Source organism: Mirounga leonina, unplaced genomic scaffold (assembly GCF_011800145.1).
Source record: "Mirounga leonina isolate KUSES-001 unplaced genomic scaffold, KU_Mleo_1.0 Mir_114, whole genome shotgun sequence".
Taxonomy (NCBI): Eukaryota; Metazoa; Chordata; class Mammalia; order Carnivora; family Phocidae; genus Mirounga; species Mirounga leonina.
This window is the reverse complement of record NW_023270265.1, coordinates 6,846,919-6,869,100: the sequence shown is the minus strand read 5'-3', so window position 1 is coordinate 6,869,100 and position 22,182 is coordinate 6,846,919. Positions and strand designations below refer to the sequence as shown.

General features: G+C 57.2%; 1 protein-coding gene across 5 annotated transcripts in view; it reads right to left on the bottom strand.

The window, feature by feature from the left end:
- Positions 1-22,182, bottom strand: part of ZMIZ1 (zinc finger MIZ-type containing 1) — a 234,010-nt gene that overhangs the window by 172,013 nt on the left and 39,815 nt on the right. For all 5 annotated transcript variants that reach the window (XM_035022764.1, XM_035022735.1, XM_035022751.1 and 2 more), the window contains exon 2: positions 14,504-14,630. The gene's annotated coding sequence lies outside the window, so the exon portion shown is untranslated. The remainder of the gene's footprint in view (positions 1-14,503; positions 14,631-22,182) is intronic.

The window sequence follows — 22,182 nt, the reverse complement described above, 5'->3', positions numbered from 1 at the left end:
TTTATATAATTTATTTATAAAACAAAGTTAGCGGGAACAGAGGGACAAGGCCTGGGCACTGCTTGGGGGAGGGTCTTGGCTGCAGGGGAAGGACACTGGGAGGAGAGGAGCTTCAGTGTCCAAAAAATGGAGGGGTGCTTAGTGCTTAGTGTTGGGCTCTGCGAAGTGCACCACCAAGGCCCCCACGTGTCTATTTCAGGCCCTGCATGTGTCACTGGGAATGGCCTCCCTGACAGGAAGTAGGCTGGAGCGTGTGGAGGGGCTAGGAACAGCTGTTCTGTACACTCCTGTCTCTTTCCCTCCCCTGGTCCCTACTTCTCTCTTCTTTGCTGGCCCTATTCCTTCACTAAGCATTCTCCGTCCTACACCCAGAGATATATTCTTCTAGAATATTCCCCGTTTCCTTCAGGAACTCAGGAGAACCAGGTGCAGAATAAAGTACCCGAACACTGGGATTACATTTCAGACCAGTGGAGAACCCAGTGGGAGTACAGAGGCAGGAGTCCTGAGGCAGCCCAGAGGAAGAGATAAGAGCTGGGTTTTGAAGGATGCATAGGAGTTTTCTGAGAGGGTGGGAAGTAACAAAAGGAGCTGCATGTGCAAAGACAGGGAGGTGGAAAATAGCATCCTGTGACTGTAGCAAAGAGTGTATCAGGGTGTGGAGGCTGAAGAAATAAGCAGGGCCTCATTGTAGTGGGTCCTGGATGCCAGGCTAAGTAAGGGTTTGGACTTGATCCTAGAAGCCATGGAAAGGTCTGAAAGGAGAGAGTGGGGTAGCCCCTTCCCACTCACAGCTCATTTCTTGGCTTCCCCTCCCCCACCCCCAGAGCCAGGGAGAGGGGGAGGGCCACAGGCCATTAGAGGCAGCTGGTTCAGCTCAGCTGAGTGAGCACAGAGCAGGAGGCTAACCTGATTATAAGGGACAGGAGGTTTGTCTGCAGGGGGGAGGGTGGGTGACTGCTCTGAGAGTGAAGGGAAGGGGGGCACGCTGGGCCACTCTTGGGTCTCCTAAGCAAGGGGCCTGTCTGTCCTAGAACAGAGTGCCCTGCCCTGCCCTCTAACCCTGACTGCTGGGGTGGCCTCACCAAGCCCAGGGGGAGGGGGACAGCACGTCCAGAGCCGCCACCCCACCCCCCACTCAAATCCTAGCTGGTGGCCCTGTGCTGTGACCTTGAGAAGCCACTCCCAACTCCAGGCCACACATTCTCGTCTCCAAAACAAAGGCCTGTATTAGAATGGGGGACAGGCAGTGACCAATTCGGCCCACAGTCCCAGCCCATATAGTTGGATGTGCCCGGGGTTATTAAAGCCTATGTGCTTTTAGGGGTTTAGGGGAGGCAGGTAACCTCATCTGCCACAGCCCCTGCTGCTCCCTCCTGCCCTACCCCAGCCCAATGCACAGGCTTACGTGGCATGCTGCAGAGAGCTCAACTGAGACCGCTGCATGATGACCACCTGGGGTCCTTCCAGCTGACAACCTGGGCTCCACAGTCCGAAAGCCCAGGAGCAGGTGAAGGGACAGTAGAAAGGCTCGGAGTCAGAGGAACTGTCTGTTATTACCCATGTAGGAGATGGGTGGGGGGCACTCGGGGCCTGGGGAGCCTCTAGCTGCAGCCAGCCAGCAGCCCTTCTCCCCCTCTAGTGACCGCCCTTGACTCAGGCTGCCCATCTCTAAACTGGGAGCAATGAGATACCTGCCCACCCAAACCTGGGGCCATTCAAAAGCTCAAACAAGCCCCTGGCAGCGATCCACAAGGCAAAGCCCAGTGTAGGGACTTCCAACAGCGGGGTTTCTGAAGGATTTCACAAACGGGAACCTCACGCATCCCAGCCTGGCCAGCTCTCCAACCTCCAGACCATCCGTTTAAAAAGCAGCCCCATCACGGACTGGAAATAGTGCCCGAGCCGCGATCTGCTGTCACTAGGGACGGAGCTCTGAACTTGTAAGGGAAGACAAAGATCACACCGCACCACTTCTCTGCTCTGTAAGTTGCGCTCCTGCCTTCGGCCAAAATCAATAAAAATCTCCACTGGGATTGTTTTACCAGCACAAGGGGCCGGCTCCTTGCGATGACATCCCACCCCTGGCGGCGCTGGGGGTGTCCTTTTGTCACACAACCCCGAAATGCGGGGTGGGGTCATGATGGGGGGGGCGTGCAAGCCGGGGAGCAAAGGGGGGGCGCGCAGAACTGCTCTAAGTGCCTCTCCAAAGACAAGCCCGGTGCTATTCATCAACTGGTTTTCAGGGCTGTGAGAAATCAATGGCATTTGTGCTGCGAACTCATCATTAGGACAGGAAAACTCTGCAGTGGAATTGATTTGTTTAAATATAATAACACAATTTAACAGAAAACCGTGGGGGTGGGGAAAAGACCCAGGCAAACAGGACAGTTCAGAGGACGGGGAGAGGCACCAGACTTCAAGCACCAGCTTCCAACACGGTGGTCAAACCCCAGCGCCGCCCCAGGCTCCCCCCCGCCTTCCCCAAACGCAGGGGTGAGGCCAGAGCGGGCAGGCACTATCACCTGTCACCTGTCACCGGGTGCGAGGCAGCTCACGCCGGCTCTCGGAAATGCCCCTCAGCAGCCTGAGGATGAGCCCGGAGGCCGGCTGCTCATTGCTGTGTGGTTCTCAGAGGTGACTTTGGCCTGGTGAACATCACTTCAACCCAACAAACTCTTATTAGGCACCTGTGAGGGGCCGTGGGGGAAACCGATGATAAATCCTGGTCCCAGCTCTGAAGGCATCCTGTGCAGACAGGGTGGGGAAGGCAGGCGCACGGGAGACGACACAGAGCCAGGGAGGTCTGGGCTTCCTGGGGTCTTAGGAGATGTGGGGGAGCAGTGCTGGGACAGGATGAAGGGCAAAAAGGGGACAGTGAGGGGGCAGAAATGGAAGGCCCATTCAAATAACCAGGAGGAGCCCATTTGGAGGGCAGGCCCCTAATCTCATGAATAGGGCAGCTGCCCGCTCTGATGGTAATGATGAGAGATGACTTTATTGATCCGTAAGATGTCCCAGGGCCCTGCAAATACTCAACACCTGTCATTACACTGACTCTCACCCTCTTGTGAAGGAGGGGCCATTACTACCCATATTCCACAAATGGTACCACTCAGGCTCAGAGAGGTTAAGTGACCGCCCAAGGTCACACAGCTAGTAAGTGACGGAGGCGAGGTCAGATCCCAGAGCCTATGCACTCTCCAGTGTACCTCCCGCCCTCACTGGGGTGTAGCCTCTACGTGAACTGGGGAGACATGGCTCCTGCCCTCTGGAAGCTAGGGCATGAGGTGCACTGGATGGCTCAAGGGGGAGTCTGAGGAATGGCATGGAGCGGGCAATGTATCGCTAGTGTCCTGATCACAGGCTCTTGCGACAGGCTCGGCCCTGCAGCCTGGGTGAGGCTGGAGCACTGGGAGCAGGGCCAGCCGGGCACTCAGGGCGCTCTGCTACGTCACAGAGGACCTCTTCCTACCTCCCCCAGAGGGCAGGGGTCCTGGGGAGGAAAGCGGTGGGCCAGGTCCTGGAAGACATGTCTGCGGGGAGTAGACACCCGAGCAGGGAAAGACGGCTGGGAGCGGCTCAGCCCTTGTCTGAGGGTGGGGAGGGCACAGGCAGGCTGAAGTCCTCAGTGGAGGCCGGGCAGCTTGGGGCAGCCTCGCCGAGCTCAAGAAGGGCCTTAATGTCAGCTTCAGAATTTGGACTTTATTCCCGGTGATGGGGGGACGCCGGGGAGGGCAGCAGAGGGCTGGGCAGGGGTGAATAATGGCGAGGCAAGAAGATGGTGAGACCCCAAAACCAGCAGAAGGTTGGGGTGAGGGGGACACAGGTCCAGAGCTGGGTCAGGGGGTCGAACTGACTGTTGGAGGTCAGGGTGAGGGAGGGGGAGGGGTCCAGGATGACCCGGGCGTCTCCCCCAGCCCTCTGGGGGCTTGGACGTCCAGTTGCGCCGAGCCAGTGACTGCCCGAGTCAATAGGAATTGACCAGGACCCCGAGGAGCACCGGGCCCCTCCTGCTAGGACGCCCTGACTTGGGGGAGGGCTCTGCTGGCCGTCAGGCAGGCTGCCACCACCTCGGCTTTGTCCCCCTGCTGACCTTTTTCCTTTGTCAGCAGCGCTCTCCATCAATTCACCGGAAGGGCCAGTGCAATCTCGCGAGGTTGCCTGGGCCAGGGCTGGGGGTGGCGGCTTGCTCTGCCTTCCCTCTAAAAGGAAGAAGTCTCCAGAGCATCTCTAGAAAGTCAGGAGCAGAGGTGCCAAAGCCCTCAGTGCACACGGGGAGAGTGGAGCCTGGTGGGGGACAGCCGCACCCCTCCTGCTGGCAGATGGGAGGGAGGGAGAAGAGGAAGCTGGATGGGGGTTGGGGGGAACTGCGGCCAGGCTGTGAGGGACGGGCAAGGAGGATCAGTCTAGAAGAGGGATCTAGGAGGTGGGGGAAGGGACCCAGCGGGCGCTCCCGAGCCCAGAGTACACCAGCCACCCCTAAAGCCAAGGAGGGGGTCTAGAGGGTCTGGGGGGCTTAGGATTTAGATGGGGCTAGTATGGTCAGCTGTCCTGCTGTGCCTGGAACAGAGAGGTGTGTGGGATATGGAACTTCCAGGACGAAAACCGGGGTGGTCCCAGGCAAACCGTTGCTCACCCTAGCGGGGCTGAATCTAAATTCCGGTTTTTGGTTCTACCGCTTTCAGATTGTACGTGACCCCTCTGTGCCTCAGTTTCCTCATCTGGAACACAGAGCTCATAAGAGCGCCTTGTGTACAGCCGTCATGAAGATGAAGTGAAATAATATACGTAAAGTGCTTAGCACCTGACACCAACCATTCACCAAATGGCAGGTGGCCACTGTCACTACCACTGACTGCCCCCACTAGCTTCCCGGGCCAGACCCCCATCTAAACCCTGTACATGTGTGCTATTTAATCTCACCATGATTATGGGGCAGGGGCCATTACTACCCCCATTTTCACAGGAGGAACCGAGGCACGGAGGAGCTCAGCCCCTGGCCCAGGTTCTCACGGCTGGCAAGCACAGAGCCCAGAAAACCACTTCTATTTCCACTGGGCTGACCCCACAGTGGGGTAATTGTAGGTCAGGGTCAACACAATTCTGCTTGTACTGACCCAGTGTGAGGACTGGACAAACACACAGGCTGGGCAGGTGTGGCGGGCTGCCCTGGAGGTGTATGCATAGGAACAGGCAAGGGACCCCTGTTCTCAGGGAGACTGAGTCCCTGGTCCTCAGTCTGGGTCAAGACCTTCCCCTTCTGGTCCAAACACATCCACCAAATTTATTAGGTTCCTCGGGTTTATTGATACCTTAGTAAGAGAAAGGGAAGCCCCCAGAGGTACTCACGCCTCCTGGTGGCCCTGCGGGCCCAGCTCTCTGGATCTGGCACTTTCTGCAAGTGACCTCATTTCATTCTTACAAAAACACAACAAGATCATGTTTGATGCCCATTTCAGAGATGAGAATATAGAAGCTCAGAAACTTGCTAAGGTTGCACAGCTCGATTTAAACATGTCCATCTCCAATGTCTGGGCTCCTCTCGGCTGCTCATGTGACAGGATGAACAAGCAGCATACGGACGGGAGCACACAATTTGTACGTCCGTGTTAGGACTTGAGGTGAGCACCTGATAACTCTGAGGATGAGGGGCATAGCCTCCCCTCCCCTTAGAGTTTAGGGAGCCCAGGGAAAACTCCGGCAGCTCAGGGAAGGGGCCCAAGCATGCAGGAGTAAGGGTGGCCAGCTTGGCAGGGTACTGCACCCAGGGGAAAAGGGGGCGAGTGCCAGGGTTCAGGCAGGGGCCCATCGCTCCAATACCTGGGAGTCAGGTAGGCCTTGCAGAGACCTCTCTTCAGTCTTTGGAGCTGAGCGCGCAATGCCATTCCTGCTGTGACCCCCAGGAAGTCCTCAGCACAAGCAACTGCATGCTCACAGAGCAATTAGCTCACAGCACCCAGGAAAAAGGTCGCCGAGGTGGGCAGGCAGGCACTGGCTGGGCAGGGGCCCTGGAAAGCTGGGCCCGGTTATTTTTAGCATCTTGATTCAAGAGGAAGGAGGCCCTCCTCCCCACCAGGTAAATGTCAGTACACTGGCAGACCCAGTTAAAGTAGCTGGAGCCAAGGAAGAGAGACATGACTGGCATCTCTGTCCCCCGCTCTTGGCCGCTGGTCCCCCAGGGTGGGTCTCCCTTTCTCCTCCACCTCCTCTTCCTAGGCCCTAGAGCATCTGCCTTTTGGCCGTGAACAAGAAACACGGGCTTGGTCCCCAAAGGAGCTTGACCAGGGGCCTAGGACTCCAGCCTTCTCTTCCCAAACTGCAGTTTCTACAAAATGGGCCCCACAAAGCCCACCATTTTATTATTTACGAGGGGGACAGGAGCTGGGGTCATGAAGAGGCTTTGCAGGAGGGTGACTTGTCCTTCCTGTTGTGGGTGGTTGCTGTGTTCCTGCAGAAGAGAGTTCTGGGCTTCCTGAGCGGGAACCCAGGCCAGCCCCAGGCTGCCGGGCCTGAGCTGGCTGCTGTGCAAACTGCTGGGGAGGTTTGCGCAATCTTGGGTACTAGGTGTCCAGGAGCCCGTGGCTGCCACCCCGCTGATAGGAGAGAGTGAGAGAGGCCGCTGCGGGTCAGTGAAGGCATAGCAAACACAACCCGGGCTCGGCCCCGGGCTATGGGCAGGGCCTGCTCACAGAGGGGTGCCAACACACACAGCGCGCAGCACATCACAGGCCTGGCGCCGGTGTGTGGGACTCCAACGGTCCCCTCCTGAGCTGTGTCCGGCTCTGAGCTGGCCTCCATCCTCGCGGAGGGCCACCCCCTCCCCCGCTCCCACAGACTCTCAGCTTTGGAGTCGGCTCTGGGAGCCAGACAAGGCCTTAGCCCATGGGGGTGGGGGGGTCTTCCCCAGGGGGCCCGATGCCCCATCCAGCCAGGCTGGAGGAGACTCCTGGCAAACCCCTGGAGTCTGAGGTCAGCTCTCCCGCAGCCAGAGAGAAGCCCTGGGTCCAGCAGCAGTGCCCTTGCCGTTGGCCACCAACTCCCAGGGAGCCTAGGATCCTGGCACCTGCCGATACCCTCCCCAAAGGCAGACCCCTCCGCTGAGGCACTGCCCTGCTGTGCCTGAAACTCCAGGGAGATCTGAGGGAAACTGAGGCCCAGACGGGGGGCAGGAATCTGCCCAGGGATTTAGCAAGTTAGAAGCAAAGTGCAAACTCCCTTCTCCTTCTGCCATCTGGCCTCTAGGGGGCATGTCCACCTCATTTCCTTCACTGCCCGGTCTGGGCCCTCCAACCAGCCCCACTGGTCTGCCCCCGACCCCCACCCTGCGTGCCTGCCTCAGGGCCTTGACCCGGCTGGGGCTGGTCCGTTTGCTTGGAATGCTTTCAGTTCACAGTCATGGTCTTTCTTCAGAGTCTGGCTCCACCTCCTCCAGGAAGCCCTCCTTGACCCTAGAGTCCCTTGGAACCCAGACGTTTTTTTCTGGATACCACACACAGATCCGCAGCCTCCTAGACTGCAGGCTGCTGGGCACCCTGCTGTGGCTCATCCCAGGGGGCTGACAAGGGACTTGGGTGGTCTCTGGTTTCCTGAGCCTTCTGTCCTTTCTCACCCCCTATATCTTGTCAGCTTTCAAATAGGGCCCTGCTACAGAGCATGCTCTCTGCCCTGGCCTCTGGGCCTGCAATCTCTAGCCCTCACTCCTTTCTCTTGGTAAACAGATGGAAGAGAAGCCCTAATGGTTGCAGGCCTTGGCGGGAGGTGGTGATTATAGGAGGTGGAATACAAAAGAGGCCTAACAGAGCCAGGTCTGAGGGCGCCCAATGCTGTTCGCAGTCCCGGTTCTGGGTGGATCTCCACAGACTCCCAGGAACTTCCCAGGCCCTAATCTCTGTGCCCCCAGGCCCTCAGGGGTTGGTCCTGCCTTTCCTCAAACACTGTGCCCCATGGCCAGGTCACCACCCCCACCACAGGTCTGGGGCCCTGCCAGGGTCTACCCCTGCCATGCTCGAAAGCAGTTGAGGGTGGCAGTGGCCTCCGCTGAAAGCATGGAGTGCCACGCTGGGCCACACTTCAGTTTCCCCATCTGTACCATGAGGCATTGGGCCAGATGATTTCTAAAGACTGTGCTTCCCCCAGGCAGCTGGGATGCTATGCTTCAAATAAAGATGCCACCCTAGGGGCGCCTGGGTGGCTCAGTCGGTTGGGCGTCTGCCTTCGGCTCAGGTCGTGATCCCAGGGTCCTGGGATAGAGTCCCGCATCGGGCTCCTCGCTCTGCGGGAGGCCTGCTTCTCTCTCTCCCACTCCCCCTGCTTGTGTTCCCTCTCTCGCTGTGTCTCTCTCTGTCAAATAAAAAAAAAAAAAAGATGCCACCCTTGCAGCCGTACCCAGTGCTACTCCCGCCCCGCAAGGTCACTGAGGTTTGGGACCTGGGACACAGGGCAGGGGTGTGGTTGTTCTCATCCTAAGTGTGTGGCTTACGGACCGGAGGGAGACCGACTCCAGGGCTCAGACAGAGCCAGGTGAGCAAACATCAGTGGGAGGGAGAAGCACCCGGGGTGAGTAACACCCAAGGAATCCTTCTGGGCATAATTTACCAAATCCCAGCCTGTCCTTGCAGAGTCCTGTTGGTGGCCGAGGTCAGGGGCCCCTACGGCACATGGGCAGCTCTGCATACCTACAGGGGTGATCACACTCAGCTGGCGAGGCTCACACCGGACTCTGGGAGAGCCAGAGGGGGACGCAGACCTTCCCTCCCACCCTCGGGAAAAATGCCTCTCGCCTAGCCTGCTGGTCTCTTGCACCTGTCGCGGTGATGCTGGATGACGCCGGGCTGGTCTCTGGGCTTCTCTGTCCCTACTATATCACTCAACAGGTTTGCCCATGTCTCCCTGCAACCCCACCCGTGGGCTAAGGTCAGGCCCACATCACGCAGGGATATGGATGGGGGTAACGGAGGGTGGCTCCTGGACTCTGCTCTGGGGCAGCTTCCTATTCCAGCATTTTGGAAGACTGGCTTTTCCCCCTGGTAAAGAGCTCTAGCCCCTGGCCCAGGAGAGGCCCCAGAGGTGCGTGGGGTGCTGAAGAGGGCCTGGTAAACTGGGGGTCCGGCTGGCTGGAGTAAACAAGGCCCAGCCCTGTTTCTCCCTGCTGTCACCACTCTGGGTGGAGCTGGGAGCCCCGGCTGGTGGGCCAAAGCCTGCCCTCCCTTCCTGGCCTTCAGAGTTGCTACTGCTGCTTAATAGCCCTTTTGGCTCCCCACTCTCTACAGGATCAAGGTCAAACTCTGGCCCAGCCTTTGAGGCCCTCAGGGGCCGCCTCAGCATCTACTTCCAGCTGTGGCTGAATGAAGCTTCCTCTCCAACTGGACATCCCACTGGGTGAGTCCTGCCCAAGTTGTGCAGAGACCCCAGGAAGACCCTATTCTCCCACTCCGTGTAGGGATCCAGCCTCCTCCTCAAGGCAGTCCCCCCTGCCTGCCTCCCCTAGTGTCAGGGAAGAGCTGCTCCTCCCGGCTCCTTCTGCCTTCACTCGCCAAGGGCCCCCTGCTAGCATGCTCTGCATTGGAGACTCTGGGACTTCCAAGCCCAGGGCTGTGCTCACTCAGCTTCTCAAATGCAGATTCCGGTTTGGACGCCAGCACCTAGCACGGTACTGGAGCCTGGTAAACGTTCAGCTGACTCTGGCTGGCACAGTGAATGGATCACCCAGAAACATGCAAGTACCTATCACAGACAGTTTGCTGCGGTGGGGAAAACACATATTATGGTGTCAAATAAAACTGGGCTGAATCCCAGCTCTACCAATAGCTCTGTGATCCTGGGTATGCTTCCTAACCTCTCTAGTGCTTTGAGTCTCCTTATCTGTATAATAAAATAATCTCCGCGTCACTGGACTGTCGAGGCCCTCGAGACCATTGCAGGGCGTGACCGCTGACTGGTTCTGGTTTTACATACCAATAAAGAACTGCTCAGAGAAGGGCAGCAACTTGTTCAAGGTCACACAGCAGGTGTGCAGCCGGGCTGAGGTTTGAACCAAGTCCAGCTGGCGGGGGCGGGTGGCTGCCAGGGCAGCAGCCCTGCACTGCCAACCCAGACAGTGGCCCACCCGGGACAGGAATGATCAGTGGGCTGTAGATGATCTCCAGCTCCAGCTGGGGTCAGGGGTGTGGGCTCAGGGCAGGCTACCCAGGCTGGTGGTGGAGGGGCCTGGACTTGGGGCAACAAATTCCAGGCAAGGAGAATGGGGTGTGCATTCTCAGCTGGTGCTGAAGACGGACAGGCATGCCACATGGGGCCCCGGGAATGCCGGCGGCGCTGCGTGGCCGTGGCCAGGCCCGCTGTCAAGGTCTTTGCAGCCAGCCCCAAGCCCGCCTTGCACCATGTAACCCTGGAAGTCTGCTGACTGACAGCTGATGGTGTGCATGCTGGCAGCCCGAAGTCACAAACCAGGGGCCGGAGGGGCTGGCCAGGGAGTGTGGCGGTCACCCCGCGTCCCTGCCCACAGAGCTGGGATCAACAACTGTGATTACCTCATGAAACTCGAAGCCAGCCCAACCCCAACCCTGCTGTCTCCCTATGTCCTTTCTTAAATGACACCAGCCATGTCACCCCACTCCCCCTCCGTGTGCCCACAGCGCTCGGGTCCGTTCTACCGCCATCCTCCAGCTGCCCGCCCACCATCCATCCGGACGCTGTGGGGTGCGAACCACGTGCTAGGCACCGTTGCCAAGATTCTCATGGCTTAGTTGACCGAATTCCTCACAACACAGTGAGGTATGTCCTATCATTATCTCAATTTTAATGACGAGGAAATGAGGCACAGAGAGGTCAAGCCACTAATCTGGCGTCACAAAGAGGAGTGGCAGAGCTGGAAAACCCCGAAGCCTTGGCCTGGAGTCCCTACCCTTGATCGCATCAGTACCTTCTGCATTCAGCCACCAAAGGTGTTTACGGTGCTGTTCCCAAGGTGCCGGCCACATGGGGCCAGCTGTCACGCCCCTGACGAGAGACCCTCTCTCTGTGTCTAGTCTCTGTGGGCTGTCACGGCCCAGACCAGCTGGGGCCTTCTCACCTCTCTGCCTGATGTGGGACTCGCCCGAGCTTAGGAACCACATACATCTGGCTGCAGGCCGCCTGGCTGCGGGAACGGGGCCAAGTCACCCGCAGGGAGGAGCAGGGCTGGGGCTTGGTCTAGTCCAGCTGGCCAGACATCCAGCTCCACCAGGCCCTCTTCGGCACCCCAGGCACCTCTGGGGTCTCTGCTGGGCTAGAGGCTGGAGCTCTTTACCGGGGGAAAAGCCAGTCTTGCAGAATGCTGAAATGGGAAGCTGGCCTGGAGCAGAGCCCAGGGGCCTCCTTCTGTTGCCATTGCCGGCTCCCCTGGGCACTGTGGGCCTGCCCTCAGCCAGGTGCTGGGGTGGGGGCTGCACCCCTGAGCCTCTGTTTCCATCTGGCGAACAGGACAGGACCACTCAAGGGCTTGTTCGGTGGCGGGATGGGGTGTGAAAGAGCTCTGCACATGGTAAAGTCTACAGTGCAAGAGGTCATGGTAGCTCCTGGAGGGGTCCCAGGGCAAAGGTCGGGAGGGAGAGGTGGGGGTCAGAGAAGGCTCCATGGCGTCTGACCTACAGGAGCGAGTCTGCCAAGCAGAGATGGGCAGGCAAAGGGCAATCAGGCAGAAGACTCTGCAAATGAAACACAGAGTAGACCCTCCCAACCACCTCTGCCCTGGGTGGATTTGGCAAAGCACAGAAAAACCAGGCCGCCAAAGGTCAGGGAATGCTTGACACCCCTGCCTGACGGAGGGGCTATAATCCCACCCCAACTGAAGCCACTGTCCCAGGCTGCTGGGGACAAGATGGATGCCGGCACTGTGGGAGGAGGGGCACGTCTCTCTCCTTGGCGGACAGGACTCCCAGAGGCGACAGAGGACTTGCCCAAGGCCTCGGGGCTGGTAAGTTACTGGTGTTACTCACACAAACTCAGTTCTTGGCATTTAATCCCGCAACCACTACGCTTCATATGGGCAGAGCTGGCTTCCTGGGCAACGCACGGGGCCCCAAGCTTAGAAGGACCCTCTCCTGGTCTGATGCTCTGCTGTCACCGTCTAGGGATCCATAATCATTTGTGAACAATGAGACTCTCATTTTTTGTCTTGCCCTGGGCCCCACAAATTACGTAGCCAGTCCTGATTCTAGTAGATTCTGATGGACACTGGTGGGGAAGCGGGGCAGGGCCAGTGAAGCAACTTTGACCTCTCTGGGACTTTGCAAGAGCTGGGCTCTGTGCTCGGTCTGCTTTGTGTCTCTAAAGCAGCCTGGCAAATCTCTGTCCTCTTCTGCCTGTCTCCTGGAGGTCCTTCCTAAATTTCTTCCCCACACACGGATTAGCCCCCCACACCAGACGGAACCCACGACTCCCTGTGCCATGGAAGCTCTGACAGGTGAGAAGCCACCAACCCCTGCACAGCTCCTCCTCCTTGGAACACTCCTTGTGTGTGCACGGGAGTGCACGCCCGTGTGTACGGGGGACTGGTGCGCTGCAAGAGCTTGCGCCTATCTGCTGTGGGGCGTCACCACGGTAGTCTGCGGATGCGTGCGAGTGTGTATGGGCGTGCACGTCTACCTGCGTGCACACGTGTATGCTTGCATGTGCGAACCATGTCTGTGTGCGTGTGCATGTGAGGGAGTGTTCCTCCATATGTTGCCGCATGTGTCTGTGCACACGTGACCGTTCGTGCATGGGTGTGCACGCACATCTGTATCCCTTAGCACGCATGGGCAGGTTTACAAGCACATGCGTGTCTGTGCGCACGAGCGTGTGTGCACATGTATTCATGGATACAGGTATGACTGTGGGTTGGGAGAATCCTCTGGAACTTATATGTGTATCAATACTTGTAGATGAGAACATCATGCCCGTGTGTAACTATCACACCACCCAAATCATCTTCCTCCTCATGAAAATCTTGGCCCCCTCAGAGACACACTGGACCACAACCTGGCCCACCACCTCCAAGAAGCCTTCCTAGACTCCAGACTCCCCCATACTCACTCAGAGCTCTATCATTACCCCTCACCCCACACCATGGCAGCTCTCCCACCCTCATGCCCCACCCCCCACCCCGGCCAACTGCAGTCCTGCCAACTTCCCTGCTTTGGTGTCTTATGTTTTCACTCCTGCTCTGTGTCCATTGTTCCGGCCCTACCTGAGGCATCTGACCTCTTACTGTGCCCTTGGGACAGTCTCTCTAGTCTCCCTGCTTCCAGCAGGGCCCTTCTGACAGCCTCTCCAATGCAGCCACCTTCATTAGGCCCCTATCTCACTTAGAACCCTCCATAGTTCCCCACTGCCCTTGGGATCTAGTTCTCCATCTTGGCATTTGTGGCCCTTTACAATATTCCCATCCCCTTGTCAACCTCATCTCCCGTCCTGCCAGGCTTTCCTACGCATCCCCTGCTCCTGTCTCCTTACAAAGCTACTCACTTTTGGGTTACCTCCTCCAGAATGCACCCTCCCCCCACCTCTCAACACTTCACTGCACTGGTCCGGGGCTTGCACAACATCTGTTGTGCTCTCCCTGCTTCTCCGCCAGAGCCCAGAATGAGATTAGCCCCTGTCCCCTGTATCCTAGGGCCTGACATCGGGCCTGGCATACAGTAAGTGCTTAATACAAGCTAGGGAAACTGAAGTAGGGAGGCAGAGGGAGAGAGAGCCTTATCCAGCCAACATGCCCCTCCTCTAGAAGGGGCCCTAGGTACCCTCTCGGGGGCCCCAGAGGCCAGGCCTGATTCGTGTCACATCCCATCCACAACTGAGGCGCAGCCCCAGGCCCCTGCAGCCCCTGTCATCTTATAAGAGTCCCCTCCCTTTGCCGTGAGTTGGGTTAGGACCCGGCACTTCTGAAGACCCCGTGACAGCCTCAGTTCCTGCCCCCAGGAGGAGGCTAGCAGAGGTGGGCACGGCCAGGGACAGGATGGTCCAAGGATTAGGGACTGGTGCACTGGAGCTACATCGACCCAAAGGTGAACCCCATAGGGGCTCAGCCAGGTACGTGACCTTGGGCAAGTTACTTCCCAACCCCAAGCCTCTGTCTTCTTGCCTATATAATGGACCTGATTCCAGCACCTGCCTCACAGGTTGGTGTGCAGATGGAAAGAGTCAATAACTACACAGCACTTAGTGCCGTGCCTGGCACCCAGTGACGCGCTCGGCACATCCGCGCGTCCGCCATTATTCTCAAGTACAGAGGGGAGGGCAGGGGAGCGACAGGCCCGCCTAAGGCCACACGGGCCCTGGCAACAGCATAAAACCTAACATCCAAGTCCCAGGCCAGGACACAAGCCCCTCCACTGTCTGAGAGGAGGGGGGCCAAGGAAGAAGTGAGAACTGAGAAATAAGCCCCAGCCCCTCATTCCTCAGTGCTGGCGGCCCAGCTGCCCGCTCCCCCGACCCCGCGGCAGCAGACGCACAGCGCCAGGGGCCAGCCCATCCTGCTTACCTGCTGAGGCCTCTGCGGACGACGACCGGGACTGGAGGCTGCTAAGGGCGTCAGGAAACGGAGGCCGAGGTGGGAAGAAGGTGACAGCCCCCGCGGTCCGACGGGGCGGAGCACAGCACGGCAAGTCCTGCGGGACAGACCAGAGGGCGCAGTGAGCTCCAAGCCAACCTCGCGGCGGCCCCCACCTCCTCCACTGACCTCCGGGCCCTGCCTTCCCCGGGCTCGGCTGGCCATCTCCTGGAAGGCTGAGCTGGCCCCCCGAAGTGGAGCCATCCCAGAAACTGGATGCTGCCCCCCACCTCCCCAGCCAGGGCCTGTCTCCTGAACTTGGTGGCAGAGGCCCAGCCCGGGCCCCAGCACTGAGGGCCAGCCCTCGGCAGCCGGGCAGTGAGAGCAGCAGCTCGCGGGCACACACACACACACACACACACACACACGTCGGTGCTGCAGCCGGCCCGGGGCCCCGGGCGCCCGGCCTTGGGACGTGTCTGGTGCTCTGCTCCGAGCCCTCTCCCCCACTGCTCTTTCAGAGCCCTGCTGGCCTTCGAGACGCTGCTCAAGTGCCTCCACGGAGCCCTCCCGGACAGGCCCTTCCTTTCCTTGTTCACCCTCCGGGGGCATGGGGTATGGCTGACCGTGTCTTCTCCAGCTTTCTGGAGGTCAGGTTTATCCCTCTCCTCTGAGGCTAGCAAGGCCAGGGATTGTTGGAGGGATGGATGGACAAACAAATGAGTGACTGACGGACGGTGCAGTGAAGGTGTTTAGTGAATAAGAGGAATAAAACTGGCCAACTGACGTGTGTCTTGAAGATTTATTTATTTATTTATTTATTTTAAATTTATTTATATGAGAGAGTGAGAGAGCGTGAGCAGGGGGAGGGGCAGAGGGAAAAGCAGGCTCCCCACTGAGCAGGGAGCATGATGGATGTGGGGCTCGATCCCAGGACCCCAGGATCATGACCTAAGCCGAAGGCAGATGCTTAACTGACTGAGCCACCCAGGTGCCCCTGATGTGTGTCTTGAAATCAGGAAGCCCACTGAGCTCTCCAAGGGCCTCGTGATGCCCTTCCCTGTTAGATTCTAGAATACAGCATTCAGGTTGGGGAGAGGCAAGAGACTTGGTGAGGCTGATACTCTGTTGATTCCCAAATGCAGAAAGCAAGGCCCTGCTGGAGAAAGGGTTTCTTCCCAGGGTCTTGCAGCAAGAGAGAGGCAAGGCCAGAGGTAGATCCCAGTCTCCCTGGGGACTGCTTTGCTCACTGCCCAGAGCTATCTCGGATGGAGGCCACCATGGCAGCCCCTCCAGCTCTTACATCCTCGTGTGTCAGTTCTGCCAGGCACCCAGCTTCTCTGAGTCTTCGGGGTCTGGGAGGCCATCTGGTCTGATGGCCCTATATCCAGACCCTACATCTGGTCTGATGGCCTGTGGCTCCAGGTGGGCCCACTGGGGACATTACAGGGAGCCTCAGGGTCAGAGATCTTCAGCCAGGGGGACTTTCTAAAAGCCCCATGGACACCTCGCTCCCCTCTACAAAGCCTTTGCCGGCTTCCCAAACATGGCTGGAGGGGCATGCACTGGTCACCACCTTAGAAACTAGTTTGGAAGTATCTCCCACCCTGTGGCTTATCAGCAACCCAGCAATTCCACTTCTAGAGAAACGTGCGCATGGGGGCACCCGAAGATGTGTACTAGAAATGTTCAGAGCAGTGCTATTCGTAAGGGCCAAGAACCCCAAAAGCCTCCCAGATGGCCATCAACCATAGAATAGATACCTGGTGTGTCCACACAATGGACTAAATACCACACAGCAATGAGAACTAAGGATCTGCAACTAGATCCAATGATAGAGAAATCTTACAAACCCAACAACCCAAAGAAGCCAGACGCGATAGAGAACACACTTAAGGGGCCCATTTACAGAAAAGTCAAGAACAGGCAGACTACTCCGTGTTTGTGGTCGACTAAATATGGTGACAGATTCTTTGCAGCAGTAACTCCTTTCAGAGGGGGGAGGGTAGTCTATTCTCTACCCCCCGGATCTGGACTGCAGTTGAGACTTGTTTTGATCAATAGGATTTAGTGAAAGGAACAGTTTCTGGCTTACAGAGACTAGGACTCCAGGCACACGTTGTTTATGGCCTTGGCCCTGTCGGAGGCCAGTCTCCTCTACTGGAGAATGGGGGGACAACTGAGGCCACCCAGCCAACAGCCAGCACTGGCTGCCAGATGTGACTGAGCCCAATGCCAACCTTCTGGTCCAGCCGGCCCTTTGGGTGACTAGAGTCACATGAGCCCAAGGGAAACCAGCAGAGGGACTGCCTAGGCAAAGCTCAGAGACATAATAAATGGTGGTGGTTTGTTTGAAGTCACTAAGTTTTGGGGTGTTTGTATTGTTGGGCAGCAATAGGTGGTGGAGAGCACGCTGTTGGAAATCAGGAGTCATTGTCCTGGAGGGGAAGCAGGGGCTGGGAGGAGGCACACAGGGGGTTCTAGGGCATCTGGAATGTTCTTCATCTGTGTGGTGGTTACACGACTGTGTTCATTTCATGACAATCTGTCAAGCTACACTTCGGATAGGCACACTTGTCTGCATGGACATAATACTTCAAAGGAAGCTGGAAACAAACAAACCTTCTGTGGCTCTCCACCCAGCCATACCAGGTCCAGCCCCCCCTGCTCTGTCCACCTCGCTAGCCCAGCCCCTGCCCGGCTGGCTTCATCTCACTTTCCCCTGCACACTCACAGAGCCACCTCACACCCCTGCCCCTGGGATGCCTTTGCTCTTCTCTCCGTGATTCAAGCCGGAGGGCAGGTGGCACCTCCTCCTGGAAGCCTTCCCTGACTGCCCCCAGGCTTTGCCCAGGTATCTAGACTCACGCAGCTCTCTCTCTGGGGCTGGGCCTTCCTGAGCATGGATTAGTCTTTTGCTGTCTCGCCAGCTGTCAGAGCTCTGCAAGCAAGAGCCCCGTCAGGCTTCGGTGGCACCCTTCCTCCTCTTCCTCCAGGGTCAAGACCTACGCCCCCTGCCCCCACCCCAGAGTGATGCTGTGATGACCAGAGCAGGTTTCGGTGAAGGGGCACTGGGGGGACTGGTGATCACAAGATGGGTTGTATGCCAGCACCTGCCAAGACCCAGGCTTCTCCCACATATGTCGAGGGTGGGGCTGAATTTGAAGGTACAATGAGGGTCTACGCAATGGAGGAGGGCTTGAGGGGTGCCCCGTTTTGCAGTACACAATGACACCTGTGAAGTGTGTACCACTCCTTCCCTCTTAATGATCTACTAAAATAAAAGAGCAAGGCTGACATGCAGTCAGTGCTGTCTCTCTGCCGAAACAATGCAAAAGACAAGGCAAAGCGGAGGACGAGCTGTAATGCCAGACAGATGGGGCCTCGGCTCTGCTACAAATCCTTGGATGTACTGACTTGTCTCTATCAGCGAGTGCCTAGTGAGAAGGAGGAGCCCTCCCCTGTTCTGGCTCCAGCCTGGAGGTACCTTGGGTCTCAGTGGACCCCCAGCGCCAGGGCCTCAATGCTCAATGCCCCTCTCTGGGCCCCCAACCCCATCTTTGCAGTCCCAGCTCTGTTCTTTTTTTTAAAAATTTTTTTATTGATATGTTAATCCCCATATATTACATCATTAGTTTTAGATGTAGTGTTCCATGATTCATTGTTTGTGCATAACACCCAGTGCTCCATGCAGAATGTGCCCTCCTCAATACCCATTACCAGGCTAACCCATCCTCCCAACCCCCTCCCCTCTAGACCCTCAGTTTGTTTTTCAGAGTCCATCGTCTCTCATGGTTCGTCTACCCCTCCGATTTCCCCCCCTTCATTCTTCCCCTCTCGCTACCTTCTTCTTCTTCTTTTTTTTTTCTTAACATATATTGCATTATTTGTTTCAGAGGTACAGATCTGAGATTCAACAGTCTTGCACAATTCACAGCGCTTACCAGAGCACATACCCTCCCCAGTGTCTATCACCCAGTCATCCCATCCCTCCCATCCCACCCCCCCACTCCAGCAACCCTCAGTTTGTTTCCTGAGATTAAGAATTCCTCGTATCAGTGAGGTCATATGATACATGTCTTTCTCTGTTTGACTTACTTTGCTCAGCATAATACCCTCCAGTTCCATCCACGTCGTTGCAAATGGCAAGATCTCATTCCTTTTGATGGCTGCATAATATTCCATTGTGTGTGTGTGTGTGTGTGTATATATATATATACCACTCTTCTTTATCCATTCATCTTGGCTCTTTCCATAGTTTGGCTATTGTGGACATTGCTGCTATAAACATTGGGTTGCACGTACCCTTTCGGATCCCTACTTTTGTATCTTTGGGGTAAATACCCAGTCCGGCTCTGTTCTTAATGGATGCATGACCTTGGGGGAGTTTCTTCTGGTCTCAGATCCCTCACTGTCATCCCAGAGATCTGGCTTAGTCAACAATCTCTGATGAGTCTCATTTTTCTCTCCCACGGGAGGCCTGGCCCCTGACAGGCCAAGGCGGTTCTGAAGCCCAGGTTTCTTTCTGCCTCCCTCCAGGTCCCCGCTGTGCCAGGGATGGTGTCTGCCCACTCCCTCCTCACCCCCATGCCTGGGCTATCCCTGGGACATTTTCTCTGGTACCCGGAGTGTTTTTCTAGGAAAGGAAGCTCCTTGCCCAACAGAGAGGCACAGATAAGCCAGAGGACAGCCAGAATGGGAGAGGTCCTAGGAGGGGTGGTCTGTCCTATGGCAGAGGTAACTCCACACACATGAGGACAGCCTGAGTGGGACCAGCCTAACATCAGAGGGACCCCTGGACTGAGCACACTTTCCACAGGTGCGTGTGCTGTCTCCCCAGGGGGGTGAGTGCCCTGTCCCCAAAGATGTGCAAGCAGTGGGAGTGGCCACGTGGTGCTGTGCGTGCTCTGAGCACCGGAACTAGAGCTGAACTCGACATTTCCCAACCTCCTCTGATGATAAAAATCACCTGGGCTGCCTGGTAAACCCACAGCGTCCCCAGGCCTCTCCCTTGAGAATGGAAGGCTGTGGGTCTGGAATGCAGCCCAGGAATTTAAAATTTTAACAAGTCCTCCCAGGGGATCCTTTGCATCTGGAAAGTTTGGGGGAGCACTGGCAGATGACCTTCCTGGTCCCCTTGGGCCCCGAGATTAGCGATTCTGAGTTGCCCACTCCAACACCAGCCCTACCCCATCTGGAAGGTAAGGCTGGCAAGAGAGTAACTGCATCATTAAAAGAAAAATGATTTAAAAGCTTTAGAAGGGGGCAAAGATGTTGGGGGAGGGGGTTCTCAGCCCCCAGCAGTGCTAACTGGAGCTCCTTCCTAGCCCCCCCAGGCCTCCCAGAGTCATCCAGAAAAGCTCGGCACTGGGAAGGGGGGAAGGCAAGTGGACAGCTGTTCAGCTGTTGCTCAGTGAGACCCGGAAAAGCAATTATCTTGCTCTTAGCAGCGAGGCGCTGGCTTTTACCCGCCCCTCCCTTCTCCCTCCCTCCCCCTTCTCATACACACACACACAGACACACAGACACACACACACAGACACACACACAGACACACACCCCCAGGCCACAGGCCCCTGGCTGGCTCTGAACCTGCCTCCTCCCACCCCCAGCCTCCAGATCCCTCTGACTCGCTCAACCTCTGTCCTCAGAGCCCGTTTCCAACACTTAAATCATTTAGCCCACTAAACCGGAGACAGCAAAATGGGTGCTATTTCTTAAAAACATACAGAGAGCGTATTAAATTATTGATAGCCATTAAACAGGGGGAAAAAATTAAACAGCTCTCAGCTCTTATCAATCATTCATGCAGTTTCCACTGGGGTGTTTTCTGGAGAGTGATCACACGGCCAACCCAGGGAGCCAGCTCCTGCCAGCAAGGAAGGAGCTGGGCTGCATGGAGGCGGGGAGGGGTCCCTTACAGCCCCCTAGCAATTCCCCAGGCCCAGGATATGCGGCGGAGGGGGCGCGGCGCTGGCACAGGGAGGTCAGTCTCTCCACTGGCAAACTCCCTCCTCCCCTCTCCACCACATCATTAACAAAGGTACACTCCAACACTGCCTTTAGGAACCCCTTCATTAAATCCTGCGGGCCTTTCCTGAGCGTCTACTATGTGTCAGGCATGCATAGAGCACAGATAAGCTCAAAGCACTCACACAGGTAACCGTGGGAGCCTTCTGCAGGGAAAGGTGACCACAGGACCTTGTGATAGGGGTCCTGGTGGAGATCCAGAGGGCGACTCAGAGGAAAAAGGGGCAGCGTCGGCTGGCGGGGGTGCTGCAGGGGAAGGCTTCACCAGAGAAGTAATTCTTGGGTAAATTCTTGCCCAGAGGGCAAGTCCAGGAAGGGCATTCCAGGAAAGTGGTCCAGCGTGGGCAAACACACTGCAGCCTGTGTCTGAGCGCTCTGTCCTGTCCACAGCCCCGCGCGTCTTCAATGGCGGTTACTGGCCGTGTGGGGTTAGGGGCTTGGCTGTCACCTCAGCCTCTCCTCCAGGCACTGTTCAAACCCAGGCCAGCAGCGTGGACAGGCAGGAGGTTGGGGTTCACCCCAGCCACCCAGGGCAAGGGCACCGCCACCCCCGTACATAGATCCATTTCCTGGCTCTGACTCAGGACACCTAAGCCAGCGTGACGCAGGCCACGGAGGCCACAGGGCCGGGACACTGCCGGTCTCCCGGCCACAGATAGGCCTGGCAGAGTTACCCCTTGGAGATGTGCTCCCTGTGGCTGCTGAGCTGGGCCAAGGCCCCGGGCACCAGGGCCTCAGGAGCCAGCGGATACCTGATACTGCCCCACCCCTCCGCTTGGGGACCATCCACAACCAGGGGCCATTTGAGGCTCCGAGGCCAGGCTGGGCGACTGGCGGCCGGCCGTGGGGAACAAAGAGGCAAGGCCCATGCCTGCCCCAGCCCCTGCCCGCCCAGCACACTGGGAGAGCCACATTCTTGAATGCCTTTCAGAAGCTCTCACTTCTCAGGAGCCGGGAGCAGGGAGCTGGGAGCCGGGAAGAGGCCCTGCCAAGTGTTGATAGCACCCTCGCCAGAGAAAGCTGCTGTCACAGGGAAACATTCTGGGGAGAGCGGTTGTTTACCACCAACGCCTGGGACTGTCAAGAAATAATCGGAAGAAATTAAATTTGCAAAGTTGAAGATATAAAGGAAGCCTCCTCCCCAAGCCCCTGGACATTTCAACTTGGAGGATTAGGCTGCTCTCTTTTGTCTGATTTGGAGAAATATCCTTAAATCTGCAGGGGGTGGGTGGGGGCATATGTGTGCAACCAGCCAGGATGGGGGGGAGGGGCTGAGCTGTGTCTGGGCTCTGGCACTCACCCTCCCCTCTCTGGGCCTCAGTCTGCTCATCTGCAAAGTGACAGATACACATTTGGAATCAGTAAGACCACATGATCATACCGGACAAGGGTAACCTCCAGGAGGTCTGTCCAGTCTACAAGGAACATGCTGGGCTGGGTGGGTCTGAAAAGGTCATTGACCATCTCCCTGCCTCTACACTGACCCATACTCACGCTCTCAGCACCCTCCCCTGGATTGCTACATATAACCCCTTCCCTCTAGCCCACCTCCACCCAGGTGCAGGGACCCATGAAGGGCTCAGACTTGAGCCTGCACAGAGCAGGCTGCCATGAAAAGTTTGCTGACCAGCAGAATCAAG